Source organism: Pinus tabuliformis, chromosome 1_2 (genome assembly GCF_031772625.1).
Source record: "Pinus tabuliformis cultivar Carrire ecotype Pingquan chromosome 1_2, CPIR1, whole genome shotgun sequence".
In the NCBI taxonomy this organism is placed as follows: domain Eukaryota; kingdom Viridiplantae; phylum Streptophyta; class Pinopsida; order Pinales; family Pinaceae; genus Pinus; species Pinus tabuliformis.
The window spans coordinates 583,531,941-583,550,975 of NC_142298.1; the positions used below are offsets into that span (position 1 = coordinate 583,531,941).

At 36.2% G+C, this 19,035-nt stretch overlaps 2 pseudogenes; both read right to left on the reverse strand.

The window, feature by feature from the left end:
• Positions 1 to 8,926: 8,926 nt before the first annotated feature.
• Positions 8,927 to 9,673, reverse strand: LOC149206976 (thaumatin-like protein; annotated as a pseudogene).
• An 8,736-nt stretch (positions 9,674 to 18,409) lies between these two features.
• LOC149206977 (pathogenesis-related thaumatin-like protein 3.7 pseudogene) lies at positions 18,410 to 18,995 on the reverse strand (annotated as a pseudogene).
• Between the last annotated feature and the right edge of the window lie 40 nt (positions 18,996 to 19,035).

A 19,035-nucleotide genomic window follows, 5' to 3' on the forward strand; every position in this document is an offset into this window, starting at 1 on the left:
ACTGATGTTTCTTATATGTTTTTCCAAGAAACTTCATGCTATAACATGATATACAAGCTTTCAACAAAGGTTATTGCTATGCAATTAAGTCTATTTGATTGAATTTATTTCAGAAGAAAAATTTTGATTTTTTTTCAAAGGATAATTCATGATTTGGTGCCAATAATTCAAGAAGCTATTCATTTGGGGAAGGTGTCAAATCAACCTGTCAAAATCCTAAACATTGACTTATCAAAATCCTATTACAGAGTAAGCTAATTCATTCTTTCATTAGTTCGTATGAGTATTCATAACCAACTAGATTATGGGACGTGTTGAGTTCATTTCCACTGCAATGCCCGACAATGGATTTCCATCTAGGATCTTTTGGACCCTAAGGGGGATTTGGCATTGATTCCCTTTGTCTCCCTTTCTCTTTATTATTATGGGTTAGGGTATTCGAAAATTGATATGTGATGACAACTGAAGAGGAGATCTCAAGGGAGTCAAAGTATCTCATTAGGGAGCCATCACACATCATTTGATTTTGGATGTTGTGCTTTGATCTTAGGTGCAGAAAGAGAATTAACCAAAGGTTTTCCTTGAGCTAGTATTGTTCAACTTTGGAAAATTTTCCTTAGTAGTTGTCACTTCTATGGTTTGTTTTGGGGGCTAAGAGACATCTTTCATCTTTAAAAGGCATTATGGATATTTATAGCAGATACACATGTTTGGAAATGAAATATAAAAATTGTTGTCTTATTCCTTTTATTTGCCAGATTCTTCTTAGAAAGATGTGGATATCCTCTCATTTCCTTTCCTAGTCATCTTTTTGAGTTGGAGACAAAAGTATTGTTGTAGCCATGGAACCCCATAGGAGTAAATGGAAAGATGTGGATCTCCTCTCATTTCCTTTCCAAGTCCTCTTTTTGAGTTGAAGACAAAAGTATTGTTGTGGCCATGGAACCCCATATGATTAAATGGGTGTACCCCAAAATGGGGTACCATGTTTGGTGGACCACTTATGTAGATCTTATTCGTCACATCATCTTTCATGAATGTAAACGATTAGGATTTTTATATAGAGAGAATGACATTCTTCTAGAATAAAAAGGAGCCAATAATCATCATTGTTTCTTCTATAGCTTTCTTGATGCATCTAGAATTATGTTTTACATTTTCACTTTTGAATGAGCATGGACTACAAATTACATGGATTGATAGCACAAAAGATTAATGGATCAGCACCATTCAACAATTAAAAAATGAAAATGGATTGTAGTGACAGAAAGTTAAGGGAAACCATAAAGATCCAAACGAAGTCCCTTATACATATTATAAGCGTGACATTTCATGGGAATTTTTAAAATGGCATGGAGTGGATGTGCTTCTAATTTGAGTGGTGTGAGGTACTCATCCTTTTTCAATTCATAGATATTACTTAGTTTCCAATAAACTTGAATAAACTTGAGTTGAAATATTTTTTTAAAAATCATTCGATATCGATTGTAACAATCACTATTATTATTTTTTAAATCATTCCATATCGATTGTAACAATCACTTCAATAGCGTCTTTCCTTCTTGCATAGAACTTCGCAAGTACAATGCTACGTATTCGTTATTAGATAGAAGTGAGTTTATTTATGAAACGGATTTTATGCCATGATCAAGGGCAGAAGACAATATTATAATTTGCACCAGAAGCACAGGTGAACATGCTTGAAGCATCATCCTCTGCATAGTTGTAGGCCTGTTGGCATTGATCCTTGAATATTTGGGAATAGTCGATAGGAGGCAGTTGTTATGGTAGTCCCCATCGCAGCAGTATTGAGGGTAATTGAAAGCTACACAACGCTGTTGCATACATCAGTCACTTTCAGTTCTGCGGGGCATATGGCATTTGTGTTGGTGCTACAGGTGGGTGCTGTGCAGCTAGTGTCAGAACCTCGGAGGGAGTTATGGAGAGGGGATACTGAAACCATCAACGAGAGAGATTTCATAGTAATCTTGATTGTTGTCCCCATTCACAGTATATTCATAAGTGTCGTAGGAGGCTGTCTCGAATCTTGGTAATTAAGCAAACCGCCACAGTCACCAGTGGTGCAGTTACTTTGATCCGCTGCCTCGAAGGAGTAGTCGGTACGCCCCCAGTGTTAGGAATTTCTGATGAATTCCAAAACAAAAATATGAACAGAGAGTAATACTCTGTTTTTACCACAGGATCAAAAATTTGTTTCCAGAGCACATAGTTTTAACAACACACACAAAAGAAATTTGTATTCATTAACAGACTGCCTGTTACAAAAAAAAAAAGGTCTTCCTCTTCCAGAGGGATTACAACAGGAACGCTTCAGTTCCACAAGAAAAGATTACTCTGTCTCCTTGCAAATTTACTCTGTCTCTGTTTTGAAATTTTACACTGCTGTGTGTAAAATTTCTTACATTTATGCTGCTGCATATTCCATTAAAAAAAAGCTCTATCTCTGCTGAAAAATCAACACACTATTGTGTAATAATTACATATACGCCGCTGCGTTTTTCACTTCATATTCGTTCTCTCAACAAAGCCATTACATTCGCTGCTGCTCATTTCACTCTTTTTCAACTGAACAAAATTTCTCTGACTCGTCGGGAACAATTACTCTGTCCCAGCTTACAAATTTACACTGCTGTGTGTAAATATTTCTTACATTCACTGCTGTGTGAAAAAAATTTCACTTCTTCTTCTTTTTACTCTTGCACTGTTGTGCGTAAAACAAATTTCTTCTGTTTCTTGCTATCGCGTTGTTGCGCCTTACATTTCAACAACAAAAAAAAAAAAAACTACATTCAATCTCTGCACTGTTGTGCATTCATATGTGCTCGCGCTGCTGTGCATTTCATTTTAATCTCTCAAAAGGGATTGCTCTTGCGCTGCTGCGCTTTTACACTATATTGCATATAAAAAAAAACATTAAGAAGAAATGTATAAACAGTGCCAAAGGCTGTGATCCTTTTTCCCTTAATGAGGTCGCTGCTCTTCATAATGGTGCCCAGGCCATAATATTTGTCCTCCAAAGCGGATACAACACTATCCCTGCACTGCTGTGCATTTCAAAAAATCCGTCTCTCAACTATTCAACACTGCTGTGTAAAAATGTTTCTTCACATACGCGCTGCTCTGTTCCATTTTTTTTTTTACTTTGCACTGCTGTGCGTTTCATTACACATTCAATTACAACAAAAGCTAAAACGACATTACATATTACTTTTTGGAAAAAGAAATTACTCCTGTGAATTAAAACTTCACCAACATTTACTGACCCCAGTACATTTCAATTAATTTCTTTAATTATTTCAGCATGGCGGTCAATTGATTCAGTCAGCCTTGCATACGGTTCAGTCATACGGAGGTCTTTCCGAAAACAACAAAAAATGTGCCCTGCTGCCACAACCGTTGATTTCATCGGACGGCTGAGAAACCATATCGCGCGGACCTTCTTGCCGATCTTTATGCTCCGGGGAAAACTGCTCTGACAAAACCACTGTCCACGTGTCTGCTGCTGATTGTTATCGCTGCCCCTCCAGAAAATACCACTGCTCGGTGAAAAGCGGTGCAATGGAAGACTGACGGTTTTCCTAAACTGTACGCGGTCCCTGTTCTACTGTTGCTGCAGTTGAAATTACATTTCAACACTCCCCTTTAATTTCAACTGTTAATATAGTTCAGCAAGGATTTCATAAGAACCCATTCACTAATAGCTTCAGCGATAATGATCAATAATTACAGGCTCCCCTTAACTGTATGCATCGTCTCCTTTTGGCAAAGTCTTCTAAAAAAAAACTTAGATTGGCTGGAGAGCTCAAGGGACTTTCGGACTGTATTTCCTTCCTTCTCCATACTTGTGTAACTTTCTTCTTTTGCATGGTTCTAGCTTGTGTAAGAGCCCATGTTAAGTTACAATCACGTGCCATATGACCAATGTTATGACACTTGAAGCATTCTACATTGTTCATGAATAAGATTTCATGATTTCTTCCTGTAAAATTGTTTCTTGGAGGTTTTCAGAGACTATAACATCTATCTCTATGAGATGCTTTACAGTCTTTTGCCATATGACCAAAGTTTGAACAAGAATAACAATAACCAAAAAATGAACTTTGGTACCTGGGAGATGGAGGTTTCCTTGATGTACTTCTGAAGCCTTTCTGCCTTGAGATCCTTTGATGATAACCATTGCCTCTTGCCTCTTTGACATCATCTACATTTCTTTTTGGAGCTAGTTTTCTACTTGGAGCAAGATTTCTTCTTGGAATATGATTTCTTCTATTGTAGCCTTGATTCTTCTCCTTACCTTTGCTGGAACTAGGAGCATCACAATTTCTTTCTGGCTTCTTCACATCTCTTTTTCTTAAAGCATTTTCATTCTTGTTTGAGGGTTCACCTACATACGCGAGTTCTGATTTATCAGATGTACATCTGTGATAGCTGAGCATGTCATACAAGGCTTGAGAGCTCTTCAAGATTTTGTTCATCCCTTCAACCTTTTTTCTAAGGAGGACAATCTCTTCTTCCAATCTTTCACACTCATTATTCTTCTTTGAAAGTTGTTCCTGAGTTTCTTCCTTGCTACGAGTAGCTTCAGCTGCTACTATTTTAAGGGAGATGATATCTGACTTCATTTTGAAGATTTCTTCATTCTTTGCTTGACTGCTCTCCATTTTCTTCTCAGCTTCTTGTGCCTGTTTCCTGGCTTCTTGTAATTGAGACTTAAGGGTGGAGACCTCTACCTTTTACTGACCAATCTCTTCTTCAAGTTTGTTCATGCTCTTGTGCCTTTGTTCAAGTTGACTTGACAAGGTATTTTCCTGCTTCTTTGCTTTACTTGTCATGGATATGACTTCTTCATGATGCTTCCTTTTGCTTTGATGAAATTCCTTCTTAAGTTTGGCAAGCTCTTCATCCCTTTCTTGTACTTGAAGCTTGATGAGGTCAACTTTCTTCCTTGTTTGATCTTGGTTACCAACTAGAGCTATCTTCTTAAGTGCCTCATTTTCCTTTTTCAAATTGTTAATTTCTTCCATGGCAGTCATAAGTTGAGCAAGGAGTTCTTCTACAAAGTCCTTTTCATTCTTTTCATCTTCTAGGTCTGCTTCAGCCTTGATGTCGTCATTCTCATTTTTAGCTTTTATGATGGGTTCAGGATCTCCTTTTTGATTGATGGTCATGGTCAGTGCTCCTTTTGAGTGAAGGTCATGAAGTTTGTTCCATATATCCTTTGCTGACGAATGTTTTCCTAGATTCTTCTTTACTGAATCAGGTAGCCCATTCAAGATTTTCTTTGCTACTTTTGCATTGTACTCCTTGGATTCTCTATCCATCCTGCTATCATCAATCACTGATTCCCAAAATTCAATCCCTTGAGACTGTAAGAAAGTCCTCATTTTTGCTTCCCATATATTAAAGTTTCCATTGAACCTTGGAGCCTCATCAAATGAATTGACTTCTATTATAGTAGTAGAGGGAGACACATCCTTAGGAGGATTGGAGACTTTCCTCCTTGACCTCGCCATTTGTGTTCTTGCACTCTTAACTGTGCTTCAAGATACTTGACTGTGTATCTAAAATAACTGACTATCTTCAACAGTAAAACAAAAACTGACTTGAAAAATACCTTGGATTTTTTACTGAGTCTTCATTCTGCTGGAGAAGCTGCTGCAGCAAGGAATCCTTCCTTCAGCTTCTTTGACACCTTCAAATAGCCTGGACAAGCTCCGATACCATGTTGGGAATTTCTGATTAATTTTAAAACAAAAATATGAATAGAGAGTAATACTTTGTTTTTACCACAAGATAAAAAATTTATTTCGAGAGCACATAGTTTTAACAACACACACAAAAGAACTTTGTATTCATTAACAGACTGTTTGTTACCAAAAAAAAAAAGGTCCTCCTCTTCCAGAGGGATTACAACAGGAACGCTTCAGTTCCACAAAAAAAGATTACTCTGTCTCCTTGCAAATTTACTCTATCTCTATTTTGAAATTTTACACTGTTGTGTGTAAAATTTCTTACATTTCTGCTGCTGCATATTCCATTAAAAAAAAGTTGTCTTTGCTGAAAAATCAACACACTGCTGTGTAATAATTACATATACGCTGCTGCGTTTTTCACTTCATATTCTTTCTCTCAACAAAGCCATTACATTCGTGCTGCTGCACATTGCCCTCTTTTTCAACTGAATAACATTTCTCTGACTCTTCAGGAATAATTACTCTGTCCCATCTTACAAATTTACACTGCTGTGTGTAAATATTTCTTACATTCACTGCTGTGTGAAAAACATTTCACTTCTTCTTCTTTTTACTCTTGCACTGCTGTGCGTAAAACAAATTTCTTCTCTTTCTTGCTATCGCGCTGCTACGCCTTACATTTCAACAACACAACAAAAAAAAACTACATTCAATCTCTGCACTGCTGTGCATTCATATGTGCTCGCTCTGCTGCGCATTTCATTTTAATCTCTCAAAAATGGATTGCTCTCACGCTGTTGCGCTTTTACACTATATTGCATAAAAAAAAAAACATTAAAAAGAAATATATAAACAACGCCAAAGGCTGTGATCCTTTTTCCCTTAATGAGGTCGCTGCTCTTCACAATGGCACCTAGGCCATAATATTTGTCCTCCAAAGCAGATACAACACTATCCCTGCACTGCTGTGCATTTCAAAAACTCTGTCTCTCAACTATTCAACACTGCTGTGTAAAAATGTTTCTTCACATACGCGCTGCTTTGTTCCTTTCTTTTTTACTTCGCACTGCTGTGTGTTTCATTACACATTCAACTGCAACAAAAACTAAAACGACATTACATATTACTTTTTGGAAAAAGAAATTACGGCGAATGCTATTTCCAACCCTACAGCATTATAAATGTGGCTGATAAGCGAGGGAAATAGCGCTCACCCTCTCTCTCCACGCTCCATCCATTTGTTCACGTGCTGTGGAGAGAGAGGGCGAGCGCTATTTCCCTCGCTTGTCATCACGCATTTATAATGTTATGGAGTTGGAAATAGGAATCGCCAATTCTACTACCATGAATTAAAACTTCACCAACATTTACTGACCTCAGTACATTTCAATTAATTTCTTTAAATATTTCAGCATGGCGGTCAATTAATTCAGTCAGCCTTGCATATGGTTCAGTCATACGGAGGTCTTTTCGAAAACAACAAAAAATGTGCCCTGCTACCACAATGGTTGATTTCATCGGACGGTGAGAAACCATATCGTGCGGAGCTTCTTGCCGATCTTTATGCTCCGGGGAAAAACTGCTCTGACAAAACCATTGTCCACGTGTCTGGTGCTGATTGTTATCGCTGCCCCTCCCGAAAATACCACTGCTTGGTGAAAAGCGGTGCGATGGAAGACTAGTAGTTTTCCTGAACTGTACGTGGTCCCTGTTCAACTGTCGCTGCAATTGAAATTACATTTCAACACCCAGAAACTGCCCGAAGTTGCCCGAAGTTGTTGTTCCTGCGGGAACATCAACACTCCAAGTTTCACCCTGTCTCAATGCTTGACCCGCACTTACGGGATTTCCTGCTGTCCATACCGTGTATGAACACTGGTTCTAGATCACAAATGTGACACCTGTAACTCTTGCACTTACTAAGCAACCAATTATTTATCTATGATATTTTGATAGGATTCAAAATATCTGACAAAGTGTTTTGGAGTCCACACATATTAGTGTGGCTATTCATCAAATTTCTAGATGATATCCACTGATAATATCCACATGTCACACTGGATAGGTCAAAATTTTCACTCACAATAATGGAACCTAATTAAAATTATATTACATCACAGAAACCTAAACTCAAATATTTATGACATCTTAAAACAAATTGATCTCTTATTTATAATATACATGACGGCAGCCCCCTTACCTTGAAGATAAGCATTAAATACTAATGCTAGTAACACTAGTGTTACTGTAGAAGAAATCGAAACTGATAAAGTTCTCGCCTCCATTGCAACAACCAGCCAGCAATTTAAGTATGGCCAGCGGTCCACTTGGCTTGTATCTAACGGGCAGAGTGTATTAATGACTATCAAGATGAATTGAGATATAAATTTTCATTTAATGATTGACCAAGAATACAATATAGCACGGGTCCACGAAATTTTCATGTAACTATAGATGAAGAATATAATGGCAGGTAATAAGCTCATCAATACTGTCTGGCTGTATATGCCCATCCTAGATAATATATTTGTTTAAATCTAACTGTAAGCCTATACAGCCCCACTGGGCTTATAAACTGGGAAATATGTATCACCCAATATATTATGGCACAGGTCTCCTGGAATGGTTAGAAGACATGTCGTTTATTGATTGACCAAGAATACAATATAGCACAGGTCCCCTAAATTTTGACTTAATAATTGACCAAGAATACAATATGGCACAGGTCTCGTGGACTTGTTACAAGAGACGGGGTCGTCGTTTGGCACATTAAAATTACTTCCCAATTTCCGCAACTCGTAATCTTCTAGGTGTTCCCGGTCCGTCTTGAAACTAGTGGTCACAGACTTGCCTTTTCACTTTCTGTATGAAAGGATTAATTTTACTTCCTGTCTTCCTGGTTCGTACGTGAAAATCTGAATGACAAACACGATTGATTGGAAACTTTCGCAAGGTCTTAGCATGTTTGAGTTTTGAATAAATGTTTGCGTTAAAATAGGTTTGGTTTAATCTTCGTATAATTAGGTTTCGAATAAATGTTTATATGGTCATTTCCTTACTTTAACATTCATAAAATCATCCATAATTATTTACTTTAACATTTAGAAAACCATTTATAGCATAGAACTAGGATAGAACTTCTTGCAAGCATGCACGCAATGGTATTCTTATTATAAATATGACATACAATCAAGATGACTGTAATACTCTTATTATAGGTATGATACTACATAGAAATCGGTTTACTAGCGATGGATTTTATGTAACGACCAGAGAATTCAGTATGATAAACTTCTAATCAAGGGAAGAATATAATGTTGTAATTAGCACCAGAAGCGCAAGCGTGGGTTTTCATGTTATCACTGGGATATAGGTAGGCATCTGGGCACTGGTCCATTTTGCAAGTGGGTGCATAGCAGCTACCGTCGGAGGGAGTTAGGGAGAGAGGGACATTGAAACCGTCAATTACAGAGATGTCATAGAAATCTTGATTGTTGCCCCCATTCAGAGTATATTCAACCAGCGTTGTGGGAGACTGTCCCGAGAGTGTACAGCTGAGCACGCCGCCGCAGTCACCAGTGCTGCAGCTTCCTTTACCAGAGGCATCGAAGGAGCATCACGTACGTCCCCAAAATCTGCCTGCACTTGTTCCAGCGGGCACGTCAACACTCCATGATTGCCCCTGCCCCAGCGCTTGACCGCCACCTACGGGAATTCCTGCGGGCATACCGTGTATGAACACTGGTTCTGGATTACAAACGTCGCTTCCGTAGCTCCTGCACTTACAAAAGCAAGCAAATATTAATTTATGATATCTTAAGTATCCCTCATTTACGTACATAAAATACGATGCAATGCAGGCAAGGGATTACTGTAACCTTACCTTGAAGACAAACGTTAAATATTAACGCTAGTATTGCTGTAACATAAATCGAAACTGCTAATGTTCTTTCCCCCATTGCAACGTCCACTAGCAAGTAATTAAACACAACTACACGAAGGAATTGCAGTTGAGCTTATTTGATGTTGTATACCACGAATGACACTCTATATATATAGGCGGGGCTAGCCATCCCAAACTTGGTCTTAGCGTAACGTATACCGCATGAAATTCTTATGAATAAAAAGGACATCCGGGTCGTCTTCAACTAGCGATCACGAATATCCCACGAAATGGTTATCCAGACTCAGAGTGTGGAAAAAGTTACTAAGAAAAAGGATAAGATAAAAAGTGTAATGTACGATGAGCTGCTGCAGTAGATACTAAAACAAAAAGCAGAGAGCGTGAGGAAATAGACCGGCGTGGAAAATTTCCAAAGAAAAAACAAGAAGCAGAGAGCGTGAGGAAATTCCCTGATGAAGAAACAAAGATGAGATACAATTGGAGTCTTAGTGAAGATACAAAGATGAGAGTCAATTGGAGTCTTGGTTCAATTCTTTTGAATTTGTCAGTGTCATCTTATCATTTTTTGATATTCTTTCAAATGGATTCTAGAGGAGAGAAGCCCCCCTCTCCTTTAAATTCAATCATTCTTGGCTCATATAAGAAGATTAATTGAGGATATGCAGGAACATCCAACTTCCTCTTCTCCATTTTCCTTTATGTGTCGATCTGTAGACAATATTATGAGAATTAAAGAAACCATAATGAAATGGTTCAAAACTTTAGAGAAACGTACAAAGCACAACTATAGGAGGTTAAGTATTACAACATCATGAAAACCATGCATTATTCACTCTATCTGATTTAGATTTATAGCTACATGCATTGGAATATTCTGAACAATCATTAGTTGCTTGGTAGCTTAAGAGTTACGCCATTTGGATCAAAGATGGTTATAATAATATTGAATTCTTTCTTCAGTATGCAAACTATTAAAAACATTTAAACATGATTTGTGAAATTAAATATGTAAACAATTCATTGGTTCTTTATTTAATGGCATGATGGAAGAGGGGTTCCATCATTTCCAATCACTCTTTATGGAGTTGAAAAGGTTTCTAGTTCAGGAAATTCTAGAGGTGATATCAAAGGTTTCCACTATTTTTTTTGATGAAATGAACTAGTCATTGGAGGACGTTGTTATTTGAGTCTAAAACTCTTGTGTATCATGAATCCATGAAAAAGGTAAGAGCCTAGGTCTAGATGGGATCATGGTAGAATTTTTCATTAGCTTCTATAACTTGTTGAAGGATGATTTTCTAAAGGTGATTAGGGAGTCTTAGGGGCAAAGGAAAATTTTGGGATCTATAAATTATACATCTATTACTCTCAATCTCATAAATAAAAATGATGTTTCTAATATATTTTTCCAACAAACTTCAAGCTGTAATGTGATATACAAGCTTTCAACAATGGTTATTGCTATGCAATTAAGTCTATTTGATTGAATTTATTTCAAAAGAAAAATTTTGATTTTTTTTCAAAGGATAACTCATGATTTGGTGCCAATAATTCAAGAATCTATTCATTTGGGGAAGGTGTCAAATCAACCTATCAAAATCCTAAACATTGACTTATCAAAATCCTATTGCAGAGTAAGTTGATTCATTCTTTCATTAGTTCATATGAGTATTCATAACCAACTAGATTATGGGACGTCTTGATTTCATTTCCATTACAATGCTCGATAATGGATTTCCATCTAGGATTTTTTGGACCCTAAGGGGGCTTTGACATTAATTCCCTTTGTCTACCTTTCTCTTTATTATTATGGGTTAGGGTATTCGAAAATTGATATGTGATGACAACTGAAGAGGAGACTTCAAGGGAGTCAAAGTATCTCATTAGGAAGCCATCACACATCATTTGATTTTGGATGTTGTGATTTGATCTTAGGTGGAGAAAGAGAACTAACCAAAGGTTTTTCTTGAGCTAGTATGGTTCAACTTTGAAAAATTTTCCTTAGTAGTTGTTGCTTCTATGGTTTGTTTTGGGGGCTAAGAGACATCTTTCATCTTTAAAAGGCATTATGGATATTTATAGCAGTTACACATGTTTGGAAATGAAATATGAAAATTGTTGTCTTATTCTTTTTATTTGCCAGATTCTTCTTAGAAAGATGTGGATCTCCTCTCATTTCTTTCGTAGTCCTCTTTTTGAGTTGAATACAAAAGTATTGTTGTAGCCATGGAACCCCATATGAGTAAATGGAAAGATGTGGATCTCCTCTCATTTCCTTTCCAAGTCCTCTTTTTGAGTTGAAGACAAAAGTATTGTTGTGGCCATGGAACCCCATATGAGTAAATGGGGTACCATGTTTGGTGGACCACTTCTATATATCTTGTTCGTCACATCATCTTGCATGAATGTAAACGATTAGGATTTTTATATATAGAGAATGACATTCTTCTAGAATAAAAAGGAGCCAATAATCATCATTGTTTCTTCTATAGCTTTCTTGATGCATTTAGAATTATGTTTTACATTTTCACTTTTGAATGAGCATGGACTACAAATTACATGGATCGATAGCACAAAGGATTAATGGATCAACACCATTCAACAATTAAAAAATCAGAATGGATAGTAGTGACAGATAAAAGGGGTGGTCAATAGGTTTATCAATGGAGAAAGAAAGTCAGCTAGAAAGTGAAGAGAAACCATAAAGATCCAAATGAGGTCCCTCTTATAGATATTATCAGAATGACATTTCATGGGAAGAGGAATGGATAGTAGTGACAAACAAAAGGGGTGGTCAATGGGTTTATCCATGGAGAAAGAAAGTAAGCTAGAAAGTTAAGGGAAACCATAAAGATCCAAACGAAGTCCCTTATACATATTATCAGCGTGACATTTCATGGGAATTTTTAAAATGGCATGGAATGGATGTGCTTCTAATTTTAGTGGTGTGAGGTACTCATCCTTTTTCAATTCATAGATATTACCTAGTTTCCAATAAACTTGAATAATCTTGAGTTGAAATATTTTTTTTAAATCATTCCATATCGAATGTAACAATCACTAATATTTTTCAAATCATTCCATATCGATTGTAACAATCACTTCAATAGTGTCTTTCTTTCTGGCTTATATTCTATAAATACTAGTACATTATATGTCCAAATTCGTTATGAATTCATTCATGTGATTCCATCAACATGAATGCATAATAATGACTATGAGATATCATGTGAGTATTAAAGCATAATACTTATTATGAGGTATCATATTGACCATAGCAATTTCAACTTTATTCATATTCATCAACTACAAAATGGTTTCATTCACAAATAAGCATCAATTGAAAAGTCCAAGTAACTAATATAATTTCCTTCAAAGTAAGTATATATTTATTTTAGTTTTGAGTATTTTTGAAAAATAGAAATTCATTTTTTTCCAGTTAATATCATCACTTTTTAAAATAGAATTTAATTAAAAAAATAATCTTTACTATTGTATTTGTTTTTTTTGTGTGTAGGGTTTTAAATTTTTCTATTATGGCGGATTAAGGTTTTAGGCAATGGAAAATGCCATTTGATGGTTGTTTCAAGTGCTAATGCCAAGAAAGAAGTTTTTATTTTTATTTTTATTCAAGGGACATTCAATTCAATTATATTGTGGTTATTTTCTCCTTGATTATCCATTTCTAGTGGCCATCCATCATTTTTATCTTGCATGGAAGAGAAATATCTAGATTGTCGAGGTATTCAATGTCTAGAAAAGCATTTGTAGGCTATATTTTGACTTTTATTTTTGATCATTTCTATACATGCCATGAGATAGGTTGTTGGTGTTATATTGATCAGATGGCTTCTTGTGGGAGGTGGGAGATATTCCTAGGAGTTTTTTTGTTTTTGGGTCAATGGCTAGAAATGAGGATAGAGAGGATGCCCATTTGGATCAAATTTCTTATCAACATTTTAAATTAATTTGCATCTATTCCCTCTATTCCTAGGAGTTTTTTTGTTTTTGGGTCAATGGCTAGAAATGAGGACAGAGAGGATGCCCATTTGGATGAAATTTCTTATCAACATTTTAAATTAATTTGCATTTATTCCCTCCCATATTTGATCGTATTTCTCATACATACCCTTTGAGAGGCTTTGATGTAGAAAAATGGTAGATTCATTTTTCATTAATAGGGAAAATTTTAGGTCAATTTCTACAAGGAAAAAGAAGTTCATTTGAGCTATGGAGAGAACATATTAATGGTTGTTAGGAAATACATGAGGTAACTTTGAAGACATTACAAGTTTTCTACGCAAAGCTATGGTTTCCTAATTATTTGGAAATCATTTAGGGAAGATTCCCTAAATCATTTGTTGAAAATTAATTTGTCATCAATCTTACTGTAGTTTATGGTCCTTCATGTTCTAAATTTGAGGTTGAATCTATTTTATGCTTGATTCAAAAGTTGATGTTAATAGAATTATGGGTTGAGGGTGGAGATGTGGTCCTTCAAGGTGAGTCCTTCAAAAGTGGTTGGTTGATTCTGACCAAGTTAGGCCTTTAGTTAGAATTTAGTAGGAGTGGGGCATCCTTCCTACTCTTTCATTGGTTTTCTAGAATGAGATTTTTCAGGTTACAATTGGTAACAAACTTGAAAGGTTTGTTGGGATAGATTTAAACTAGGTTTCAAAGGCCAATCATCATTACGCATGGGTCCAAGTTAAAGTAGAAATTAGGGATGGTTTGTTTAGAGAAACAAATGTAGTCTTTAGTGGTTTTTGTGGATCCAACAATTTTATTATTGGAGGATACCTTTTTGGTTCTTCATGTATCATGAAGTCAATAATATGAAGAGCCAGTGTAGGAATATCTTTCCTTTGGTGGGTAATGAAAACAAGGTTCAGGTGGAAGGACATAATGGATTTTAGGAGGGAGGTTTACATGCTCTAGGTTCATAGATGAAGGTCATAGGAGAGGGTCCTTCCTCAGATATAGGTGATGCTCCAAGGACCATCTTAATGGAAGGAGATGGCTCTTCAAATATTGTTCGTGGTAATTCTCTTCCCATATCCCCTCTTCCTGAGTTTCTTGTTTCTCTTGTTGGCCCAAATTTTGTTGTTTCTTGGGTAGGGGTTCACCCTTTTCTATGGCCATTCCCCTAGTTTCTCCTTCTCAACAATTCTACCAAGTTACAAACTTGTCCTTGCCTTTGTCTTCAACACATCCCATCACCTTTGAAGTTTGATAGTTTAGATGTTGCAGTGGTAAAGGTGTCTAGTGCCTCTACTTTTTTCATAGATTATGGCCCTTCCATAAGGAATGGTTAAGCCCTGAGGCCTTCTGTGAAGCTTAAGGATGATTCATATTCGTAAGGGGGTTTTGTCCTCAATCCCATCCATTCCAACCTAGTGGGAAGGAAATACAATATACTGAAGGGTCAATAGAAGGTGGCTCAAGATATATAGAAAGGAAGGTTGTCCACTATTGCTAGGAACCATGGAGTAGGGAAATCCCTTAAAAGGGTTACCACATGAAAGTTCTATCCTTAGTTCCAAAGGGGATGAAACTGATCGTAAGTAATTAGCCCTAAATAATGTCATTTTAAGAAATAAGGTAGACATTATTTTAATTAGGAAACAATGATGGAAAAATTTAGAACCAAAGATATATTGCAGCCATGGCTAAAAACTTGATATTATTGTACTTTTGAAGGATATGCTCAGTTGGGTAGATTATTTTTTGGTTGGAATACAAAATTTAAGGTTATCTTTATATGTGCACTCAACTCAAATATTTTGATTTAGTTAGAAGTTAAAGAATTATGACTAGGGATTTTTGTTTTGAATATTTATGGCTCATATTCATATCAGGTTCCTTTCTAGGAAAGTTTAGTTGATACTAATAGATTGAAATACCCTATCTCCCTAACCGGAGGATATTTAATCATAGATTGGTGCATGTCGAACTAGTGAATTTAGTGCAAACATAGAGCAAATTCCATGTGAAAAAGGATATGATTTCAAGAAGGCCAAATTGATTTCTAGAATTTGGAGAACTTTTGGATGCTTCAATTCTTTTGAATTTGTCAGTGTCATCTTATCATTTTTTTATATTCTTTCAAATGGATTCTAGAGGAGAGAAGCCCCCCTCTCCTTTAAATTCAATCATTCTTGGCTCATATAAGAAGATTATAGAGAGCTAATTGAGGATATGCAAGAACATCCAACTTCCTCTTTTCCATTTTCCTTTATGTGTCGATTTGCAGATAATATTGTGAGAATTAAAGAAACCATAATGAAATGGTTCAAAACTTTAGAGAAAAGTACAAAGCACAACTATAGGAGGTTAAGTATTACAATATCATATGAAAACCATGCGTTATGCACTCTATCTGATTTAGATTTATAGCTACATGCGTTGGAATATTCTGAACAATCATTAGTTGCTTGGTAGCTTAGGAGTTATGCCATTTGGATCAAAGATGGTTATAATAATATTGAATTCTTTCATCAGTATGCAAACTATTAAAAACATTTAAACATGATTTGTGAAATTAAATATGTAAACAATTCTTTGGTTCTTTATTTAATGGCATGATGGAAGAGGGGTTCCATCATTTCCAATCACTCTTTATGGAGTTGAAAAGGTTTCTAGTTCAGGAAATTCTAGAGGTGATATCAAAGGTTTCCACTATTTTTTTGATGAAATGAACTAGTCATTGGAGGACGTTGTTATTTGAGTCTAAAACTCTTGTGTATCATGGATCCATGAAAAAGGTAAGAGCCTAGGTCTAGATGGGATCATGGTAGAATTTTTCATTAGTTTCTATGACTTGTTGAAGGATGATTTTCTAAAGGTGATTAGGGAGTCTTAGGGGCAAAGGAAATTTTTGGGATCTATAAATTATACATCTATTACTCTCAATCTCATAAATAAAAATGATGTTTCTTATATATTTTTCCAACAATCTTCATGCTGTAACATGATATAAAAGCTTTCAACAAAGGTTATTGCTATGCAATTAAGTCTATTTGATTGAATTTATTTCAGAAGAAAAATTTTGATTTTTTTTCAAAGGATAATTCATGATTTGGTGCCAATAATTCAAGAAGCTACTCATTTGGGGAAGGTGTCAAATCAACCTGTCAAAATCCTAAACATTGACTTATCAAAATCTTATTACAGAGTAAGCTGATTCATTCTTTCATTAGTTCATATGAGTATTCATAACCAACTAGATTATGGGACGTGTTGAGTTCATTTCCATTGCAATGCCCGATAATGGATTTCCATCTAGGAGTTTTTGGACCCTAAGGGGGCTTTGGCATTGATTCCCTTTGTCTCCCTTTCTCTTTATTATTATGGGTTAGGGTATTCGAAAATTGATATGTGATGGCAACTGAAGAGGAGATCTCAAGGGAGTCAAAGTATCTCATTAGGAAGTCATCGCACATCATTTGATTTTGGATGTTGTGCTTTGATCTTAGGTGGAGAAAGAGAATTAACCAAAGGTTTTCCTTGAGCTAGTATGGTTCAACTTTGGAAAATTTTCCTTAGTAGTTGTCAGTTCTATAGTTTGTTTTGGGGGCTAAGAGACGTCTTCCATCTTTAAAAGGCATTATGGATATTTATAGCAGATACACATGTTTGGAAATGAAATATAAAAATTGTTGTCTTATTCCTTTTATTTGCGAGATTCTTCTTAGAAAGATGTGGATATCCTCTCATTTCCTTTCCTAGTCCTCTTTTTGAGTTGGAGACAAAAGTATTGTTGTAGCCATGGAACCCCATATGAGTAAATGGAAAGATGTCGATCTCGTCTCATTTCCTTTCCAAGTCCTCTTTTTGAGTTGAAGACAAAAGTATTGTTGTGGCCATGGAACCCCATATGAGTAAATGGGTGTACCCCAAAATGGGGTACCATGTTTGGTGGATCACTTATGTAGATCTTATTCGTCACATCATCTTGCGTGAATGTAAACGATTAGGATTTTTATATAGAGAGAATGGCATTCTTCTAGAATAAAAAGGAGCCAATAATCATCATTGTTTCTTCTATAGCTTTCTTGATGCATCTAGAATTATGTTTTACATTTTCACTTTTCAATGAGCATGGACTACAAATTACATGGATCGATAGCACAAAAGATTAATGGATCAACACCATTCAACAATTAAAAAATGAAAATGGATAGTAGTGACAGATAAAAGGGGTGGTCAATGGGTTTATCAATGTAGAAAGAAAGTAGGCTAGAAAGTTAAGGGAAACCATAAAGATCCAAACGAAGTCCGTCTTATAGATATTATCAGCCTGACATTTCATGGGAAGAGGAATGGATAGTAGTGACAGAGAAAAGGGGTGGTCAATAGGTTTATCCATGGAGAAAGAAAGTAAGCTAGAAAGTAGAGAAAGAAAGTAAGCTAGAAAGTTAAGGGAAACCATAAAGATCTAAACGAAGTCCCTTATACATATTATAAGCATGACATTTCATGGGAATTTTTAAAATGGCATGGAGTGATGTGCCTCTAATTTCAGTGGTGTGAGGTACTCATCCTTTTTCAATTCATAGATATTACCTAGTTTCCAATAAACTTGAATAAACTTGAGTTGAATTTTTTATTTTTTTTTAAATCATATCGATTGTAACAATCACTAATATTTTTTTTTAAATCATTCCATATCAATTGTAACAATCACTTCAATAGCGTCTTTCTTTCTGGCATAGAACTTCGCGAGTACAATGGTACGTATTCGTTATTAGATAGAAGTGAGTTTATTTATGAAACAGATTTTATGCCATGATCAAGGGCAGAAGACAATATTGTAATTTGCACCGGAAGCACAGGTGAACATGCTTGAAGCATCGTCCTCTGCATAGCTGTAGGCCTGTTGGCATTGATCCTTGAATATTTGGAATAGTCGGTAGGAGGCAGTTGTTCTGGTAGTCCCCATCGCAGCAGTATTTGAGGGTAATTGAAAGTTACACAGCACTGTTGCATCCATCAGTCACTTTCAGTTCTGTGGGGCATATGGCATTTATGTTGGTGCTACAGGTGGGTGCTGTGCAGCTAGTGTCGGAGCCTCGGAGGGAGTTATGGAGAGGGGATATTGAAACCATCAATGAGAGAGATGTCATAGTAATCTTGATTGTTGTCCCAATTCACAGTATATTCATAAGTGTCATAGGAGGCTGTCTCGAATCTTGGCAATTAAGCAAACCGCAGTCACCAGTGGTGCAGTTACTTTGATCCGCTGCCTCGAAGGAGCAGCCGGTACGCCCCCAGAAACTGCCCGAAGTTGTTGTTCCTGCGGGAACGTCAACACTCCAAGTTTCGCCCTGTCCCAACGCTTGGCCCGCACCTACGGGATTTCCTGCGATCCATACCATGTATGAACAAATGTCGCACCTGTAACTCTTGCACTTACTA